At 39.1% G+C, this 22407-nt stretch overlaps 1 protein-coding gene across 3 annotated transcripts in view; it reads right to left on the bottom strand.

The window, feature by feature from the left end:
• PKIA (cAMP-dependent protein kinase inhibitor alpha) overlaps positions 1-18227 on the bottom strand; it is a 46212-nt gene extending 27985 nt beyond the window's left edge. Inside the window, exon 1 of one of the 3 annotated variants that reach the window (XM_039344692.1) lies at positions 18046-18227. The gene's annotated coding sequence lies outside the window, so the exon portion shown is untranslated. Of the gene's footprint in view, positions 1-17599; positions 17974-18045 lie in introns of those variants that run through there. The other 2 variants (XM_039344691.1, XM_039344693.1) reach the window with 2 other exon arrangements.
• Between the last annotated feature and the right edge of the window lie 4180 nt (positions 18228-22407).

Here is a 22407-nt window from a genome sequence, read left to right as displayed (position 1 = left end):
TTATCCCTCTTAGGGACCACTCAGGGACTGACATCTAGCCATCACCCTCAGACAGATGGACAAGCGGAACGCTGCCAGTCGGTACTTGAGCAATATTTGAGATGTTTTTTAAATTTCCAACAGAGTGATTGGACGGACTTACTTCCTTTTGCAGAAGTTGCCTACAATAATGCAGTCCACTCCAGCACAGGCTACACTCCTTTTCAAATAGCCAACGGCCAAAGTTTCAACCCTATGCCAGAGTTAACCCCAAAAGAACCAACGATCCCTTCACTGAAAGAATGGATGGAAAGCCTACAAAACACCTGGCCAATAGTCAGAAAATCACTAGATGAAGCTAGGCGGGCATACAAAGCACAAGCCGATAAAAAAAGGGTTGAGCCTACACCATTCATTATAGGAGAAATGGTGTACTTATCTACAAAATACCTAAAGTCCCTACAGCCCTGTAAAAAACTTGGACCAAAATATATAGGACCTTTTCCAATTAAAAGAATCATAAATCCAGTAACAGTAGAATTAGAATTACCCAAAAACCTCAGGCAAATACACCCAATTTTTCATTGCAGCTTGCTGAAAAGAGAGCATCAGTCACCTCTACGGCCAAAAATCCCCCCCCCACCACCTCCAATCATGGTGGAGGGGGAACAACACTTCGAAATAAAAGAGATCCTTGACTCTAGGAGATATCGTGGAACAACTCAGTACCTAGTTGCCTGGAAACACCTCCCTGCCTCACAAAATGAGTGGGTCCATAAACGTCACGTCAGAGCCCCGAAGCTATTGAAGAAGTTTCACACAGAGTATCCTAACAAGCCTAACTAAATTTTTTACTTGTGTTTTCTTTCAGGTGGATCTCTCTTATTGTTAAGAGGGGCCGGATGTCAGAATCCAATTATATTTCATCTTTAATTATCAAACATAGAAACTCCCAATTCTGCCTTCTCTGGATTCTGCCATAAGAGGGAGAAAAGGGGGAGAGCAAAGGGGCTTTATGGCCCTCACTTCCTTCAGCACACTTCAAAGGACTGAATGTGTGTTTATTGTGGCCTCTAAGCTTTAACATATCAAAGAAGAGTAATTGCCTTTCATGTAGTTATCTGAAGTCTCCATCCAGACGGAAGAAGAAAGGGGATGGAATTGTGATACTTGAAACTATCACTGGAAGGGGGGTTGATTGGGTGGGACTACTGGGGAACCCCTTAAAACCTTGAATGGGAGAGCTTGAACCCCAAGTCCTGTCTAGCATGCCTGCAACCATTTTCTCTTAATAAAGGATTCCTGTTGGAAGAGCTATTCCAAGAGTTCTGTCTTCTTAAGATGCAAAGTGGGGTGGGTCCTTACAGTATGTTTCTGAAGAGGTTTAAAAAACTACCAGAATCAGAAAGAAAGTAGCCTATTTCTAAAGTGTTGATATCTTTCTGAGATATCTTCAAAACAACACAGCCATAGATCTCTGAGGTTCTTGCCCAGCTTTTATCTGAAATTTATTTGAGAATTCAAGCACCAAATATCCTTGCTTTGCTTTCTACAGATCACATTACCTGTTGTTGTTTAGTGCCTTCTGATTCTTCAAGGCCCAATGAATATATTACAAGAGTGTCTGACATTTAACCTAGTTCTTGGAGTTCTTATAATATCATATTTGTGCAATCAATGGTACTGACTTGTCATCATGTCTTCGGTTAATCAGTTTCTAGCACATATGTAGAGACAGGAATGTTTATGTGTATGAGAGCAAAGTCATTTGTCATCAGTTCATAAAAGCCCCAAAGATGACACTGTCACTGCTTATTTGATTCCACCCTAGAACAATTTAAACTTTTAGATATTAGATATGTTGGTTATCTTGAATGATCTATAAAATAATAATCCTATAAAATAATAATAATAATAATAATAATAATAATAATAATAATAATAATAATGTATGACCATCCTAACTTTTTCCAATCAACCATAATCCAATTGCTAAATAATGATCATTACTTAGTTATAGTTATACTTGCAATAGTGGGGAATATCTGCAACTTCGATGTAGGATGAGAGTGAAGGTTTGTTCTTCGAACTTGTGGGTTGGTTTCTGAATGTTTCATTACCAGGTTAGGTAACATCTTCAGCAGAGTTTAGGGGAATCCCTTATAAACAGAAAACTGACATATCCCCTAAACTCCACTGAAGATGTTACCTGGCCTGGTAACAAAACATTCGGAAACCAATCCACAAACTCGGAGAATGAACCTTCACCCTTATAGTTATAGTTAAATCACTACCTGGAATGATTTAATTTTGTTGTTAACTGGATTCTCTTGGAAAATGACAAAGAACAAATGACAAAACAAAAAAATAGAAGCAAGTTTAAAAACCCACACACTGAAGAACAATACAAAACAGAAAAAAGGAAACCAGCAGCAGACATACTGTAGATGAATTGACTAGGTCATAAAAGAGCCAAGGTTGCCAACCCTTGGACTAGGAATATGCATATAAGGTGCAAAACTCCCTGGGGTAAATGCAATTAACTAGTCCAACTGGGATATTATCCACTTTCCTCAGAGAAGACATTTAATGTAAAGTCCAATACATTTGAGAGATACTGATTGAAGGAAGGCTGGATTAAAGAAGTGAGTGGGTATATTTGCTTCAAGAATAAATTAATATGATAACCCATTAGGATAAGAAGCTTCTTTGTAGCTAAATTGTACATGCTTTTCTCAATCTTTTCCTAATTCAAGTAGTTATACAATTAAGGGTTTTATTTATTTATTGCTAGTTGTAGCAATGCCTTTGCTTCTGTTGCTAGGCAACTCTGTAATATATTTTAATAGGCCTTTTGCCTATTATTACATGGGTCATTACAGTTCTTCCCACTGCATAAGATAAAAGCCATTCTGAAATTACACTTAGATCACATTGAAAAAAAATGGAATTTGTTTAAATGTCTTTTAGTAAACAACTAGAAACAAACATAGAAATAGAATAGAATAATAACGTTATTGTCACTTTAAATGTACATTAATCAGCATACATTAAAATGAGATTTCATTGCATACAGCCCTCAAAGGGTAGCCACCTCCAATATACACTGCATAAACATGACAAAAAAATAAATAAATTATGCATATACCCACATACACATACATGTGTGGCCCAGAGAAACAACACAGTCTAGTTCTGAAAACATTTCTGAAAAAGTACAAACTTAAGAGATTTCATTTTTATTTAATGAAAATGCAAGGAATACTTTATTAGACACCTTTAGCCAGTTGCTAAAATAGAAATGTTATTAAAAGTCTTTACCATTGTTGAAATACATCTTTCACCCTCTCTTTGATACATGAAGAACGCAGAGAAAAGCTTCAAGTATTTCATGCCATTATTTTGTCATTGTATTCAACAGTATACCTTAAAATGATGTTTGTTTATGGCAGTGGTTCTCAACCTTTTTAATGCCACGACCCCCAACCGGTCGTAAGTCAAGGACTACTCAACCGGTCGTAAGTCGAGGACTACTCAACTGGTGCAGCACCGTTTGCAGAATGGGACTTTTGGCGGGCTCAGCAGGGCAGAGACAGCCTGGACAATTCCTATTGGCTTTTGAAAGCCAATAGAATTAGACTCTATTCAAGAGAGTCTATTCTATTGGCTTTCAAAAGCCAATAGAATAAAAGGGAGTAGCACAGCTAAGGAAAAGGGGGAAAAAATGGCGGACTGCGTTGTTTGGCGACCCCCGTGAAATGGTCGTTCGACCCCAAATGGGGTCCCGACCCACAGGTTGAGAACCACTGGTTTATGGTATCTAACTCCTTGTTCAATTACAGTCCAGAATTAGCCTCTACATAGCTCTATGATTAACAAATACAAATTGATTGTAGTTTATCAGTCATTTGTAGCTTGTTATTTCTAGAGGCTCAACGTAGATGATGAAAACTTATACACCTCTTCTGCCTTTTATGTATTGCATCAGTTGTGTTATCAGCCTGTCTTGCTCTAAACAGTTGCCCAATACTGGCAGAAAATATAAAGTATGCAAGACAAAAAATTGATGAAAGCACTATGACACTAAAGTTCTGACAAACAAGCAGAATGAGACTGATTTCCTCCCTTCATTCTAGTTGCCAAGATACAAGCAATGATTAGTTGAATGTACTTTGAGTCTCTCATGTAGTATCTGCAGACAAAGCTCCTTTATATGTTCCTGACAATAGCCAGGTGCCTTCCAGGAAATATAATGCAAGAATGGCATGATCTGGTGTTATCTGGTTCCGTTATGCAAACCCAGCTATTTTATATTGTAAACCATGTTTATGATGTGTTTTGTGTGAACATAACCAATTGTGCTTTAATCAGCAATCTTTAATAAAGGAGGTTTTGCATGTATGAATCCAGGAAATTATTTCTTCCATAAGGCAGATTTGTTTTAAAAAATGAGGCTTGTACCATAACTTAATGTGTAATTTTGTGAAAGAAACATTTCTGCAAAAATACTGCGTGATCTGAGTTCTTTTATTTAATACACTATGATATCAACTTAGAATGGGTTGATAAATCAGTTATTTGGAAGAATATAGGATCCTTAATTGGACTAGCTTACTTTTCCAAGTAACAGAATTTGCCACTTTATGAGAAATGCACAAATTTCAGTCTAAGTATTTGGTTTTGTACTATAACACAATGTGTTATCACATTTAGTATTTCTTGCTTTCTTCAGGATAGTGTTGGTGAATGCATCTGCTTTTTGGAACTTATTGGGAAACATAAGTTATTTTATAAAATATTTTGTCAAGAGCCCTTGTATATAAATTAATTTGAACAGAAACATATTCAAATTAAACAATTTAATATTTTCTAAGCCTCAATTCGGGGATGGGGTAACATAAAAATTAAAATAAAGAGAAGCAGAAATGCAGATGTCTGTATACTTCAGCATTCAAATTTGGAAGTGTAGGAAGTAAACTTTATAAAATTCAAAGGATAAACTATATATAAGTGCCAATACTTCTCAGACTCATATCTTTTCCTAACCACCATTAATTTCCTCTCTACTTTTTTTTTTTCTTTCTGATTCTGCATTCCCCAAGCATGGAAAAGTGAAGGGCAGCTATCCTACCCTTGACACTTACCAGAAATTAAAAGATTGTAAAGATTTTTAATGTGGGGAGCTTGATGGGATACCTACTGGAGATCTTGGGCATAAAATATAATTTTATTATGAACAAACTATAGGATGTAAATCACATGTTGGAACGCTGACTATCCAACCCCTGAAGAAGGGGCAGAAATTAGCACTTATTTGATCAAACCTGTACCTACTGTAAAGCAATGAAATCCTGGTCTCACCTCTTTAGTTGATATTACGTCATCATCATGCCCAATATATTCCTTATTCTGGTGGCTGAATAAGGCTAATAGTCCAACATTAATGGTTGCTGATCAATATTCAATAATTATTACCAGTTCCTATTATAGTAAAAAAGAAGCAACATTAATCTTAGTCTCTTTTTACTGGATGATAAAGGATTTTAATGTGTGTATACTTCTGAACCAGAAAAAAGTGGCAAAAAAATGACAAGAAAAAAAGTATTCTTGGTTAGAATGGACTAGAATCTCTCAAATAGGTGGGGACAATCAATCTCCTTGAGAAAGATTACCGGTACTTATGGTGAACAATAAGAGAGCTAGTTTCTAAAAATCACTAAAAACAAAATGCAGTAAAGTAAATATAATGGACAGGGATAAATGAGATACAGGTTTGAATTAAGCATTTGGCTATGATAAAGAAATGCCTGAAGATACTTCACACTATTCTTTCAAAAGGAGGAATACTTCTAAACATTTGCTTCCTTTGTTCTTCTTACTAATGGACTTATATAGTATGCTAGAAAGTGTTCCAGCTATAAAATCTAAAATAATTATATTCTGAGTATGCATTTTACCACCCACTTAGAGGAATTAAAAAGAGGAAAGGAAAAAGTAAATGTAAAAAAGATAATCTTTTATTCAGTGTTGAAAATATCTAAATAAGTTATCGTTATTCAAATAAACTAAAGGTGAAAATAAAAATGATGTAACAAATTTCCATAAACTATAAATAACTGTAAAGATAATTCAGTTGGCAAGTTTTTCATTAAATCTAGGCATAGTATGACATTTCCTAATTTTAAGAACACAAAGACTTTTCCAAAATAGAATTTTTAAACAAACTTATATCTTAGAGACTAATTTTCTTTCTAATTAGCTAAAATTATCCTGTATCATACTTCAGGCTTGCTAGAGCTAAAAATTGCCACAAAGTGGTAAAATCCATGTTTTAGGAATATAGTTCAATATCACATTATCCTTAACATTTATAAATCCATAAATAATTTTAAAGTAGCATATGCTCTCCAAATAGATTTGGAGGACAGAAATTGTAATATCTTATAAAACTATATACCTTCACCCATCCTCCCAACTGCCTACACACACAGACATAGAGAGAGAAGGAGGGAGAGGGAGGGGGAAATTGAAAAACTGTTATACTGGAGAATCTGGTAAGTTAAATCATATAGTACTCAAAATTTAGCTGAAGATATTCTTGGATCTTAGCCTGCTATAAAAAATTTCTCATTAACTTATCTAGCTGTATAAAATATCTAATGGGAATTAACACTGGAATCCCTTTTAAGATACACATTAATCCCGATGTAATGTTCATTTTGATAACATTAATTTTACCTCAGAGATTTATTGGGACTTTAACAATGTCACAAAATGAAAAGTTAGTGAATCAGATATCTAAAAGCACACTAGTTAAGACTAAGGATTAAAGTTCTGTGTTACTGCTACATGGAATATAACAATAGCAACAAATTAAACTTACTCTGAATTTGCATAAGTGTTTCTATTGCAGAGCTCTCAAAGGAATACACAATTTAAAATACAATACAATCACAGTCACATAACAGAAGTAAACTAAATAGTATTATACTCTATCAAAGGCCCTGTATAAATACAACATTTTTAACTCATCTAAAATTCAGAAGAATCAATGTGTTTTCTCTCAGAAAGTTCTACCTACTGAATGCTATTACAAAGAAAACTGTCTCACAAATTACTCTGTTGATAATGAGACTGTCTCTCTGTCTGTCTTTCTCTCCCTATGTATATGTTTTCTTCTTGAACAACTGCCTATTATGAACTATAGTGAATTCAAATATCCTGGAGGCACTTACAATACTTCCTATCGTGTCTTGAATTCTCCCCACTCTCAGGAAGCTGATACTTCTCTTACAGACAAGTAGAGCATCTCAGGGGAATTAAGCTTCTAGCAAGATTATTTTGACTTCTTCACCAAAGCATCTCAATTGTGCTAGGACTCAGTGTTTCTCAACCTTGACAATTTTAAGGCACGTGGACTTCAACTCCCAGAATTCCACAGCCAGCAATGCTGGCTGTGGAATTCTGGGAGTTGAAGTTCACATGCCTTAAAATTGTCAAGGTTGAGAAACACTGTGCTAGGTGATAATGGAACAGATGTTTGCTCTCCAAGGTACTGAAGTCTGATAGTTGAAGAACTGGGTAGAAACCTGCCATCTCCACCTTCCCATTTGGTTACTTCTTGTGTACTACTGATAACCCATGACACATTTGATCATCCTTCACTTCCTGTCTTCCTCCTTCTTTCCTTGAATTTTCACCAGTTCCCCCATTTACTTTGCTTGCGGGAAGCTTGAAGACAGAAATTAGTGGGGAAGCCAGCTGGAAGTTCCAAGGCCAACAAGCAGGCAAATGGCTGCTGGGTGGAATGGGACAACTTGCCAGAGCCAGCTCGCTGTGGCCACCTCATCATGGCCAACTCACCACAGCCAATTCCCCATGGTCAACTTGCTGCAGGACAACTCATCACAGGACAATTTATCAATTCAATTTAATTATTTAAAATAAATAAAAATTACTTTAATTTTTGTCATTCAGATTTCATTTTGCCCTTACATCCTTTCTTTAATGATTCTATTCCACCATTTCTTTGATATCAGTGAAACTCTTGTCCCGCAGCGAGTTGGCCATGGCGAGTTGTCCCATGACAATTTGGCTGTAGCAAGTTAGCCATGGTGAGTTGGCCACAGCGAATTGAAAGGAGAAAAGGAGCAAGTGTGTGGGTGGGAGGTGAGTCAGGAATGGTATGGAGAGAGTGTGTGTGAAATGCCATATGGGCTGGGAAGGAGTGTGAATGTATGCCAGGGAGCTCTGTGGATTGGGAAGGGTGTGTAGTAGGTAGTATATTCAGGAAAAGTATCTGGGGATGAACAAGAGTTGCTGTGCGGATGGCGAAGGATGTATGAGGGGGATGGCACAGGTCAACAAGAGTATGTGGAGGTGATGTGGTGTAAGAGGTATCACACATGTAGGGTGTGGGGGCATATGGGGGGATGCATGTTATCACAGGGCTATGTAAGAGGTGCCATGCCATTCAATGATGGCACATAAGGGAGGCAGTGTAGGCCATAAGGGTGTGTGGGGCTGCCCAAGAGGGGCTGTAATTAGTTGGGTTGTGGGTTGGGAAAGGTGCATGGGAGTGCACAAAAGGAGCTACATTCATAAGGAAAAATGCACAAAGAGCGGTGTGGGTCAGAAAAGTGGATTGGTATGTACAAATAGGTGTTCCACAGGTCATTGATGGCATGCATGTGGATGGTGGTCACTGAAGCCATGGAAGTAGCATAGGAAGTTTGTAGGAGAGTGGCATGGGCCAGGAAGGTCTATGGGTTTTCCTTCCTCTGTTTTCCTCTACTCTGTTCCCCTTCCCTTTCCAACAGGCAAATAAGTGGCTGCTGCTGGTTGGGGGAGGGAACAAGAAATTGTGAGACTGGCTGGGAAACTGTCCTGGGATTTTGAAAATGAAGATCATGTGATTGCAGCAGCAGCCCAGCCACAGCCAGTAACAATGAAGCAGCCACAACTTTCCCAAAAGGTTTTGACCATGATCAGGAGTCATGAATCCCAGATTTTGGACACATTCTATAAATCAACCGATTTGAGGTACCTTAGTTCAAAAACTGTTGGCCTATGATGCAGCCTTTTACCAAGATAAAAGTCATGACAATGAGAGTTTTAGTAGTATGTATTATCCAATGTCTCTTTAGCAGATAATGAAATATCTGATGAATCAGGACAGAAATTGATCATATCATTTTAGTTTAAGATTATTGTCACAAATGGTGCAACATAATTGTATGAATTAACAAATTTGAGAGTTTGTGGTTTTACTGGTAAGAATACTTACTGTACTATGATTATGTACCCTCATTTTTGCCAAGTCTCTAGTTATAGAATTATATTTGCTCTTTTGATTTCACAGCAATTATTTCTGAACAGACTTGTTAAGGAGTTCATTGTCATTCTCATTATACCATAGGATTTTTTGGGGGGAGCAGATTCTACTTTGTATCATCCAGACCCAGTCTGGTCTAATAGTTAAGGCCCGAGGCTAGAAATCTGGAGGGTGTAACTTCTAGTCTCGCCTTAGGCATGAAAGTCAACTGAGTGACTTTGAGTCAGTCACTTTCTCAGTCCATGCCAGACTCAGTCAACAAGTCAGTTGGTCAATTCCTGTCACAACCAATGGTTTAATCAATTTATGAAAAAAAAAATAGACCCTGCACTTGTGGAAAAATGCTAAGTAGGAAAAAATCTTTATGAGTCATTAGTTTCTATTCTCTAGTGAATACAACAATTCCATTGACTGCCCAAATGCTGCGTCAACATCAGCACCTACATACAACATTTTTCACAAAGAAAAAAAGAAAAATACTCCAACAATGTATTCTGATCAGCAGAAAATCAAATGAAATATGCACAATGTGTGAACAATATGCAGAAATATATCTAACTATGCTCTCCTTAGACATCAAGAAATTGTTTAGGAACAGCTACAGCTAAGGGCAGAAGGCAATAAATATATACATCTAATTAAAACATATTCTATGTTCTATATGTTCTATATATGTGATATGTTCTATAGCACAGGAAAAGTTAGGTGAGAAGAAATCAACTAATCGGTTATGATTTCTACTATTCTGGAGTACTTTCAAAAGAAATATTTTAGGGCCTATGGGTCATATTTAATAGCCATGATTTAATAATGAGCATTTATCTTCATTAAAGTAAGATTTTATCAGAAATCATGTATCATATTTATTACAAACACATAACAAGAGATAAGTATTTTTGACCCCAATGATATGAATTCCTAAAACATCTAGGAAGTGGTGTTATATCCTTTCAAATTTATTGAACTTAAAGAACAACTTTTGAGAATCATGTTTTCCTGACTGAATAATAATACTATTGATTGAATTTATAAGTTGCCCGATTCCCAGGAACTCTAGGCAGTTGATAGTTGTTGAAACATTTGAAAAGCAGAGAATACAAAAAATTCAAAAACAGCACAAGGCAAGTTGTCAAAGAGAATAAACTCAGAGGAGAAACAGAATGTAAGAAAGGGTCATCAACTGGTTTCTTCAAAGACTTTGGCAAAGAGCCAGGCCTTTAAAGACCTTTGAAATACCAGTAGGCTGGAACTCATTTGAATTTGTCCTCATTCCAGAGTCAGGAACTACAGGTAGTCTTGAGTTATGAGTGTAACTCGAAAACTCATGTGAGTGAATCTCGTACCTCGAACAAGAACACACCCTGCTTGTTAAAATGCATGGGGCTTGTTAGTGCACATGAGGTATCTCAGGGTATCTCCCCTGACATCCATTACAGTGCATATGGCCTGGAGGTCCCCTCCAGGCCTGGATCCAACCTCTGAAGGCATGCAGAAGCCTCCCCTGATCTCCGTTCCAGGCGCAAACGGATTGGAGGACCCCTCCAGGCCTGGATCCAACCTCCAGAAGCTTTGTTCTGGGTGGCAGCAGCTTGGAGGACCCCTCCAAGGCCTGGATCCAACCTCCAGAGGCATGCAGAAGCTTCCCAACCTCCATTCTGGGCGCAAACGGCTTGGAGGACCCCTCCGAGGATCCAACTTCCGGAAGCTCCATTCCAGGTGGCAGCAGTTTGGAGGACCCCACTGAGGCCTGGATCCAACCTCCAAAGCTCCTCTGGCTTCTGTTCCAGGAGGCTTGTAGGAGGCCTCCAGGGCAATGGGCTCACTTTCTCCCCTAGTGTGGCGAGCTCCGACGGGATGGACATGGGTGAGAGGTCTAATAGTTAAGGCCCGAGGCTAGAAATCAGGAGGATGTAACTTCTAGTCTCAGTTGAAGGCTTCAGGTCTGCCCTCAGGCAGAAAGGAGTTGGGTGCAGGAGCAGGAGACACACCTTTTGCATAGAGAATGAAAGTTTCTAAGGTACGAGATTTGGGGCAACTTCAAACACTCACGCGAGATCACGGACTCCAGAAACTTCCATTCTCAGTGCGAAAAGCATTTCCAAGCCGACTCTCTTCTCCCTCAAAGGGAAAGAAACCACAGCAGAGATGATTTTTGCAAGGTGAGTGAGTCCAGCATGGCAAGAAGAAGGGGAAGCAGTTGTGGGGGGGGGGGGAATAGGGTGAATGTTGCAGAGCTTCTGCAGTGGCTTGTAAGGGTAAATGACTGCTATGGTGCAGCAATATTCATAATTTTAGGACTTGCTCATAAACACTAGGGGTACTGATCATGCATCTTCAAATGAGCATTAAGTGAATGCTCATAATTGGGGACTACCTGTACTATAGAGAAAATGTATTTCTGGGGTTCCGATAGGTGGCATTGTTTAACTGATGGAACCCAGAGCACAGCTAACCTTGTCAGGTTGAAACAGTTGGGCTGAAACTGTGGGAGACAAGTGGCCCCCGCATTTTAGGGGTTTATAGGCCTTGAATTGAACTTAGAAGCAAAATGACAACCAATGCAGCTTGCAAAGAAAAGGCGTTAAATTCTTGTCAATATATTTTTTTCACTAGTTTGCTTCTGGATCAAACTTCGTTGTTTAGTCCTAAACTGTTTTCTTCTAAAAATATAGTCATAGAACCTGCAAAACTCTAATCCCAAGTAGCAGTCCTGAATGCAGTCTGAGCAAAACCAATTTACAGCTCCAGGATTTTTGTCAGCAAATATTATTTCCCGCACCTTGATGCCTTGATAGTTTATGAGAAGCTTCATTATTTTGAACTGCACATTTTTGTCCTCCCACAAACCACAATAATCTGCAGACAAACTCTAAATTCAGCAAAAGATGGTGGCATGTTAATATTTATATGAATCTTGGTCATACCACCCAACTAATTGTCATCCTACTATATAAGAACCACATTATAAAGCACTTATTCTGAATCTATTTTACTCACAACTGTAAAGTTGCAGGTCTAAGACTATATTTATTTGGCAGATTCATAAGACAGCATTTTATATAACCAGGCTGTAAGCCATTAGTATTTTAAAGAATTAAAAACCAATATCTGGGACTTGAACTTGGGAAACAATTGGCATTTATTTAGAGTATAGCAGTGGTGCATTGAAATCCATGAGTCTACAATGCTATTACAGAGTAGATATTTGGCTGCCTAAGACTGCTAGCTTGTTCAGTTCATGCTTGTATACTATCAACGGTGTACCACAGGGGGAGTTGCTAACAGCATTCTGCAGGAGAGTTGGTGTCATCTGGGGTTTTTCTCCTCCAATTTTGTCTTGCAGTCAGACAAGTCTGGCACCATTTAATTCCTTGCTTCTGCCTGAAATGCCATTAGGTTTTTCCCATCAGAGTAGTACCTATTTATCTACTTGTATTTTGCACATTTTTGAACTGTTATGTTGGCAGGAGCTGCGGCTTGTGATTGGAGCTTATTCTGTCATGTAGTGCTAGGACTTGAACCACTGGAGTACAGAAAGCCAACTTTCTCCGCTTGGCAAATCCAGCATATTTAAACCATTGATCCACCCGCTTCTAATCAATGGCAATCAACTTCACAGTTATGTTAGCCCAAATCCCAAGTTCCATTAAAGTAGGAGTAACAAAATAAAATAAGCAGGCCAATAAATCCATATTCATAGAGCACAACTACAAAGTAAGTCAGAAGGAAAACCAGCAAAATAACCTTTTCTGTGCAGTTGTTTCTTAAGCACAATGTACAATATCTACATGTAGTTGACAAGTAAATTAACTCTCAAGCATGACATAAGTTAGTTAAAGGTAGCAAGAAAACATGAAACCACTACTCCACAACTACATTACTGTCTTTTAAAAATGAAGATGAATAACAGCTTTTCACACTTCCTACACAACGTCTCTTTCTGAATGCTGTTATTGGATTTGGCACTCATAAGCTGCACTCTGAATTTGTAGCTTATCCACCTGTCCACAAGCATCATGAGATGGGCTGTCACCTGAAATTTATCTAGACTGAACTTATAGAAGAAATAATGCACAATTTTCACTTTAATCTCTGGCTCTATATATTAATTAATATTAACAAAGGACCAGAATAGGTGAGAAAATAAAGTTACTTAATTTAATTACAAGAACCCTAAAAATACATAAGTTTACTTGGTATGCTATGATATTCAAAATAGCTTTGTATTTCAACTTCATGGTATATTTTCTGTCATCCCTGATTTGATTTTGGCTTCCCCATAGCTGTATTTCTATAATGGAGAATACAGTTTGATATAAATAGCATCCTTTTTTGTATATTCTGAATTTTTGCCTATCTTTGCCTATTATCAAAGATAATATGAGTCCTAGTAATATATAATGAGAGTTTGAATAAAATAATCAACAATAAAGTTTGGTGCCTGTTTCATAAATAAAATAATCTAACAATTAAAAGAGCCATTTTCCTTTTGCTTCAATTGAGAATGTGTGACTGGCCATATAAATGACTCAGGGGAATAGGGACTTGAAACTGAATCTTCTTTATCTAAGTCCAACAACCCTATACTACACTTGCTCTACATATTAGCTGTAGTAGGCCACTTATAAGAAAAGGGTAAAACTCAGACACTTGTTAGACTTTCCTTAGAAACTAGGAACATAGCAAAACAGATGATGATGTCATGAGACTAATGCAGCGTTTCTCAACATTTGTGTGACGGCGACCCCCGCCACACGGATGCGCTGCGCATGCGTGCCGCCGCCCCCATGCGCGGCGCGCATGCGTGCCACCCCATGCGTGCCGCGCATGCGCGGTGCTGCCCCTGAGGGGGGGGAATGGCGGATCACGTTGTTTGGCGACCCCCGTAAAATGGTCGTTCGACCCCAAATGGGGTCGCGACCCATAGGTTGAGAACCGCTGGACTAATGGAAAGTAAAAGTCTTTCATATTGGCATATTTCCTGATCTTTCCTATGGTACATTGATACTATATAGCAATAGCATAGCACTTACGCTTATATATTCTTTAAAGCACTCTATAAGCCAGGGGTATCAAACTCACGGGCCGGATGCACCATGTGCAGTCCAGGCCCATCCACAAAGGCAAAAAACATCACGACACATCACACGATCGAGTTTGACACCCGTACTCTAAGCAATTTACAGAGTCTCATTTCAGTGACTGCGAAAGGATGGAAGGCTGAGTCCTCCTTGAGCCGGTCAGGGTCAAACTCCTGGCAGTGGGCATAGCATGCACATAATGGGGGGGGGAAATTTCATGAAAACCAATGCTCACATGGTATCTTCCATGAATTCAATTACCTCCATATCTTTATCATGCAGAGGAAGTTAGATATAAGGAGTTACATTCTTAAGGGTTTTTCTTAGCAGTTAACATATTTTTACGTCTCTGAAACCAGGCAGTGAATCTAATATCAAGAGTTAGGTCATATCTATGTTCTTCACCTTGCCCAATGCTACCTTTACCTTCTGGATGAAATCCCAAATAGACAAGCTATTATTGGATTTTTATCTCTGGCTGCTACTCTGGCTGCCAGTAAATAATTCTTAAGGGCTGGCCAGGCTTCCTACCCCACATGATTTTTCATTTCTTTTAAAAAATAAAGTAGCAGGGTATAAAACAAAGTATCTGCCTCCAGAATTATTATCCCCATGAATTCCTCAAATTCTATGCCTAAAATAGGAGGCTGTAGTCCCTAGCACTTAATTTGATGGTATGTCTACCTATCTCAGAAACAGGACAAAGATAAGCAGAGATAAAAGGGAAGGGAAGCTTCAGCAGAAGCTGATCAAGAAATCAATTGGCATTCTAGTAACTCTGTCCTGTGTAACTTTTTATAATTTTATGGCAACAATCCTAGTGTTCCCACAACACAAAAGGGTGGCATATCCCTGAGCTACTCCAGTTATGAATGCAGGAGATGCACTGTAATAGTCATGATACTTTATGCAGAATATATCCTAAATACTCTGGTACTGAACTACAAGTTTAGCTCAGAATGGTATTCTAATTCAAAGCATATTTCATTTGTGTGCATCTACAGTTCATCCCTCAATCATGGTATCATATTTTTTAAATAACCTTAGCTCACCTCACTGATAAGACCATAGGAATTTTCTGCACACAAGGGGTTCCATATAAATACTGACAACCCTGGGTTTGTTTCTTCACAGCGGAGTTCTCCAACCTTTCTGGCTTTTTGGCTTGAAAGGGGGGGAGAGAGGATGATTCTGCACGAATGGTGGGCCTGCCCATCCCACTGCTAGTACAAACGGAGCATGTGTGCGTGCCCACTACTCACCCACTCCTTCCATGGCCCAGTTCTGATTGACTCAAGGTCCGGCTTGAGGGTTAAGAACCTCTGCTTTACAGCTTCTCTTTTTATTTTAGAATTGAAATTTGCAATTTAATATGCTTCCTTTTATTTGAGCTTATGCATTCAGGACTCTCATCCTCTGAATTCACTCTTTATTTTTTCTCACCTCCTTTTTAACTATAAAATCCTATGGAACATTCTATTTCCAACAAAAGTTTCATTATTCAACTATCTCAGCTAATAATAAATTAGATTAGCTGAATCATGGTGTATACTGAAGAATGGACAATTAAGCGTAATAGCCAAGAGTTATACTCGTCAATATAAGCTTCCATTATAAGCACCTATGTTGATTTTTTTTAATTAAAAACACAGACCTATATTAAGGAAAGTAAACAAACAACACATTTTTTGGTATCAAATCAAGCTTTGTAATAGTCTATATGTAGAGGAATTACAGGTCTTTGGCCCCATATAAAGAAGATTAAGATACCTGAAGCATATATTTATAGACATGAATCATTTTACCAAAATAACTAAGTAATGTGACTCACTCTCCTTGGATCAAAGAGGGCTAAAAATTATGAAAGAGGGTTTCATCAATATTTATTAAAAGAATAGCAAAATGTGGTAATTAGTCAGTATTAGGAATGCCTTCCAGAAGCATTTTCCTTTTTCTGATTATTTATTTCTGGTTAATTGCTTTCAAAAACAGAGGAAGCTTCCTTGATGCTCAACAGACTATTGGCATAACACATTTCACATTGTGGCACAAAGTGCATTTTCAATCTGGAAACAGTTTCATTAATTGAAGGGAAATCATCTAGACAACCACCAAGGGGTGGGTGGGTGGGGGAAGAGGGACTAATCCACATGCTTCCAATATTGAAAGCATCTAACAGTAAATATGGGGGCTGCTTCTTGGCACATTTTCTGTAATTGAGCACAGCTAGAATCAGGAGTCCAGAAACCTTTATAGAAAAGCAGCTGGTGAGAATCTCTATGAATTGAATTATGACTTCATTAAATATAATTAAATGGATGGTTACCAACCCAGGGTAGACAAAATTATTCAATTCAGGACTAAATAACACAAATGTGGCAATCTTATATTTGGCAGTGCTTTCAGGAATTTTTTTCAGTTCAAGTTTGTTGGAAAAAAAAAACAAAAAACCGATGAACGCTAGAAGGCAACAAAGAGACACACAGAAGCCAACTCTCTGCAGCTCTCTAGTGGTAATCTGACTTTATGCTGCCCAGATTTGCTAGATTTCCTATTCAGCACCAAGGAGTATGCTTGCTCTACAAAATGTAGATAACTTGCTCTACAAAATGTAGATAACTTCCTTCACAAAATGTTGATCCTATTTTGAATCGAGTAGGTGAAGCATCGCATATCTAATAAAGGAGACTATATATTCCATTGCTCGCTCCCATTCAACAAATGCATTTAAAATTATATTGCTAAACCATGGGTCTGACGACTACATTTTTGAGAACAGCTTCTTGAACTCATGCCATCAACCACTCACAGATACTTTATTATCAACCAGTACTGCAAATTTATGTGTATGAATTAAAATGGCTGCTTGTGCAGGAGAAAAATGGAGGTAAGGTAACCTTTAAGGGCAACTCCCAGGGTAGTAGCAGGAAAATTGAAGAAAGCAGTGGGGCAAGCAACAGTGAGATCGAGGAGGAAGAACGGCTCCCCCCACCCCAGAAACTTGAACTCAATCCTTCCCACTGTATATAGCCTATTTTTCTATCAACGTAGAGCTAATATAAGTCACACATTTTAAGCTTCGTAGCCATTCCGATGGAGCTTATTTCTTTCTGCCTGCCGTGATCCCATGGGCCACCTCAGACGCCTTTCACCGAAGCAACACGCAGGTTCTGAGGAAGCGCAATTCAGAATTCGCCACACTGACCTTCCTCCCGGCTTTCCTCCTCCCGCCGTCCCTCCGACTCGCGACTATTTTTAGGCAGCCGAGAAAACAAGCGCTGACCCCTCAGGCGCGGGGAGGCGCCTCTATGCGCGAAAAGGCCGGGCTCTGCCTGGGGCTCCTCGCCGCTGGTGCGGGGGGAACCAGCCGCCGTCCCCTACCAGAGCGGAGGCGGAAGGAGCCTGGCGGGGATCCCGGCTTGGATTCCAACAGAGAAACGCTCTTCCATTAGCTCCCGCGAGCCGCTTCCCAGCAGCCCCACGACGCGTCTTTCGAGCTCGGCGACCACGTTAAGGAGCCACACTCACACGCCTCTGGCCAAGCACGTGCTATGCCCGCCGTCCCGTCCCCCGCGGGCTCCGTTCCCTGCCCTCTCATCCCACGCCGTTTGGTTGCGTCTCAGGAGGAGAGCAACGTGCGCGTTCACTCACCTTTCCGACGACCGATTATTTAACCATCTGCTTGGCCCCTCGCTGCGGCTAAGCCGCCGCCGCCGCCGCCGCCGCTGGGCGGTTGTTTTCAGCAGCTTCTGGCCAAGCCACCCCCTGCGGCTGAGGTTTTTAAAAGAACGCTGGGGAAGCAAGGTTCGCCAGGCAGCCGCCCGGGGGGACTCCTGCTGTCAATCATTCCCCAGCATACAGCTTGCAGCTGCTGATTCCAAATTCACGGCAGTCCTGCTGCATGAAGTCATCTGCTGCTCCTCCCCTAGCTTACCGCATTCAGCTTCCACACGCGGAGAGGAGGGGTGGCGAACAGGTTTTCCTTCCCCGTGGAAAGCTGGATGGGCCGAGGATGCGTGTTCCGGGATTTCAAGGTGATGAGAAGTTCGGCGTTTCTCTTGAAGGTTCGCATGTACCAACCGTCCTTGGGAATAGGGGGCTCTTGAAAGGCCAAGGGAAATTCCCGACCTCCCTTGGCTCCGACCCCGATTTGGGAGGCTGAATGGATTCTCCCACTCACAAGACTAGAACGTCTCTTTCCCCCCTCCCCTAATTTGTCTCAAGCGCCATCTATTCTATGTAGAAGGCTTGGCGTTTATATGTGGAGAGGGAGCTCCAGCACTGCCGCCTTCCTTTGGACGGAACAGACTGGAGAGCGATCAAACGAAAACCTGGTTTTTCTTTTGCCTTGTAATGCGGTCTAGGGGGAAAACAAGGCAGGAAACAACCCTTTCCCACTGAAAAGTCTCCTGGAGTCTGTGCAACTCCCCTTTCCTTTCAGCTTCTTATGGCAGGAAATAGTTTGTGTGTAAACACACATATACATATATAAAATACACACTCAAATACACAAGAAAAAACAATATTCTGTTTTTGTTTTGGCATTTCTTCTCCTCTTGCTCACCTGGTTTGAGCCATTTCTTCTGCATATTCTTTCAGCTAATCATCCAGAAAGGAATTAGACAATCAGTGGTGGCACATCTGCATATTTGCTGTACCTGCTTTCACATTCCAGATGATCTTAAGTGAGTTAGGAAGGATTCTGTTTAGCAAGAGCACCACCTATAGAAGAGGTCATCTTCCTCTTGAGGTGGATACATTCTGCTGTCAAAGGGAATAGTAGAATGAGTTGTCTATGAGGGATATTGTTTATTGATCTAAGCAATATTGCTCACTGGTGTCAACTCTTATCAACCAACAGACAGATTTTCTCCATGATGATCTCTCTGTAACCTGGTCCTTCAAGTATTCCAATGGTATATCCACTACTGTTGTCGAACTTGCTGCTGGTAATCTTTTTCTTCTCTTCCCTTCCATCTTTCCCAGTATTAGAACCTTCTCCAGAGTCCTAGATATTTGATAATGTGTTAGAATAATTTAAACCTGGTCATTTGTGTCTTGAGTGAAAATTCTAGGTTGATTTATTCAATGATACATTTGTTTGTTTTCTTGGCTGCTCAGGGTAATTTCAGGACTTTTTTTCCAACTCCAATATTCAAAAATGCTTAAAATTCAAAAAAGTTCTTTTTATTCTACTTCTTTAAAGTCCAACTTTCGCTTCCATAGAATATCGCATAGCATACCACTACTTGTACAATTTTGATCTTTCTAAGTATAGATACATCACAGCATCTGAATATTTTTTAAGATCTTCATGGCTGGTCTTCTAAGTGCTCTAGTCTGCAGTGTTTCTGGATTGCTTAGTCTTTTACAGTTGATGGCTAATCATAAAAGTCAGAAGTTGTCTACTAATTCAGTATCATCTTTGTCAAATGATGGAGTTATACCTTCCTTATTTGAGCTCTCAAACTAAGAGGCAAACTGTTATAATATGTCATGTCCTAATATTGTTAAGTTCCATGACTGATACGGGGAGCTATTTTCCACCACAATTTGTAACAATATTTTGGTCACTAATTAATATGGTCACATGATGTCTTGCTTTTTGACTGCATTGCTTAGTGACCAAAATTTTGGTCCCAGTTGTGGTTATAAGTCAAAGACTACCAGTATATGGTTTTACACATGACTATCAGAAGGCAGTGTATTATTCACTGGTATTCATCAAGTACACAGAGCTGTTATAGATAATATTAGATATTATGTGGTTTAAATCCCTTTACTAAGAATTGAAATCTAGGGTGTGTGTTATACTGTGTCCCTGTTGTGTCCTTACTTTTATTGGATGATAATGGTAGAGCAAGGGGGTAGAGCAAGTTTTGCTTAAGGGACAGCACAAAGTTTTAAGTGATGAAAGATGCTGGTTATCTCCAGCATCTGGAGATGGTCCTGGTTACCTGCATCATGGTCCTGGTTACCTGCAGGATTGCCTCTCTTCTAGGGTTGCTGTCAGGATCTACCTGTTCCAGCTTCCTCCATTAAACAATGCCACTTGGTGGAACCTCAGAGATGTGTCTTCTATGTCATGATACCTGCTTAATGGGAATTTTCCCTTGAGATTTGAAGAGTCTTGGTCTTGCCGCCTTCTGGAAAGATCTGGCTCTTCTCGGAGGTAAGGATGTTAGATGAGCCTGATACAGGTGTGGTTTATGTTGTAAATCTTCATTATTGTATTAATTTTGTTTTGTAAGTAGAGTTTTTATTATATTGTTTTGTGGATTGTAGTTAGCTACCCAGGGGTTGGATGTAGGATGGACAGCTATATAAATTATCTCTCTAAAAAAATTACCACTGTCATGGAATACTGATCCAGGTAGGACACAAATTTTGATTGATGAAAGGAGCTGGTTATTTCCTTTAAATCCCTGCATAGCACAGGGCCTGGTTATTTGCGGGCCATGCAGGAATTTAACCAAGCCCATGAGTACTAAAGGCAGACCCATAACAACCTGGTGCCCCCAATTCTCAACTCATGCAAGTGTTCCATAAGATACCAAAATTGATCATAGTGTATACTAAGAAGTCTAATAGTACCAATCCCCCTATCTAGGCCCATGCAAATATAATTCATCACCGTGCCCAGTGATGTCTCTGCCTGATTTTCACATAAACCATGCTATAATTCTCTTTATCTGCCACCCCAACAGTCTTTCTTAGAAAAGGAAGGTTGGAGACCAGACTGAAGTTCAGAAACTATCAGATCCACAAAAAGGCCTCTTTAGCTGATTTTGAACTTTCATCTTCCTTAGTTCCAGAGCATTAACCCATCCTTTGGGTTACAGTGACTGTCTCCCTTATGAGTATCTAGTTGTATTGCCACCATGTAGACTCATATATGAACTGTAATTAGTGTTTGCTCATATCCACTTTTGATTTTTCATCACACTTGCTTCAGTTACTTCATGTGGACACCTTTCTAGAAATTGAGAAGTGGAACTGAGAAGATTTAAATAGAGACATGGTGCTATTTGGAATATGTAGCTGCTATTTGGAGAAGAAGCAAAGTTGAGGATTCTCAGATAATGAGAAATTTCTGTTAATCAAAGAAATAGGCAATATGGTATGACTGAATGATGGAAGACATAAAGGTTGCAACTTGAAAGGAACATTCTTCTAGAAAAAGGCTTGAAGCTCTTCAGCAACTGAATGGTTGAAGAGAAAGATTATGAACAACAGAAGAGACAGCAACCAGTAAGTCTCTCTTATTATCTAATTTTAAAACCGTAGAAAAAGAGAGAGAGGAGCAAACAGCCCCCAAACCTATTTAGTTAACGGTTAAGAAAATGTTCCCATGCCAAGTGAAAGAGGGTAATTAAAATAGGTACTTTGTTAATAGACTGGGGAGAGTGAAAGTAGATGTGATATATACAAAAGCAGTTGAAGAAAAATAATAGTCAAGAAATATGGAATCCTTAAGATATGAAAAGAATAACTTAAGAAAATTAAAGGAGGATTTTTTTGTAATATAAACTTGCTGTAAATAATAATTCATGTATCACTGAATAGTTGAAGGAATAAATCTTATTTCTTTTCTCTTCTCTTGGAATAAACTTTAAGCTTATAAATATACTGGGGTTTTTTTTTGCCATCTCCAAAACATTTGATGTGAAGACATGCAGTTTGGTCAGACATACAGAAAATGTAAATATAGTGGGCTACAATTAACTATTCACGTTTGCATGAATATTACCTTACATTATACTTTCCCTAAAAAATTGAGCAATTTAGTGATATTTTCAAGGTAGATTATTTTACTTGCATTTGTTTTATTCTGTGAACTAATGACCCTTCTAATTCTAATCTATACATATAAACGGAAAACTTTATGTAGTGGTGAATCCTGCAAAAGCAGGATTCTCAAAATCCTCAGCCAACTATCCTGTTCTGTCCAACATGTGGACATTGTTAGTGGAGTAACATTTCCCAGTATTTACTAGTGCTGATGGCTCTATT

The sequence above is a fragment of the Crotalus tigris genome, unplaced genomic scaffold, assembly GCF_016545835.1.
Source record: "Crotalus tigris isolate CLP2741 ecotype Arizona unplaced genomic scaffold, ASM1654583v1 scf7180000017935.1779662, whole genome shotgun sequence".
NCBI lineage: Eukaryota > Metazoa > Chordata > Lepidosauria > Squamata > Viperidae > Crotalus > Crotalus tigris.
The sequence above is the reverse complement of the archived record's forward strand: the minus strand, read 5'-3'. Positions and strand labels throughout refer to the sequence as shown.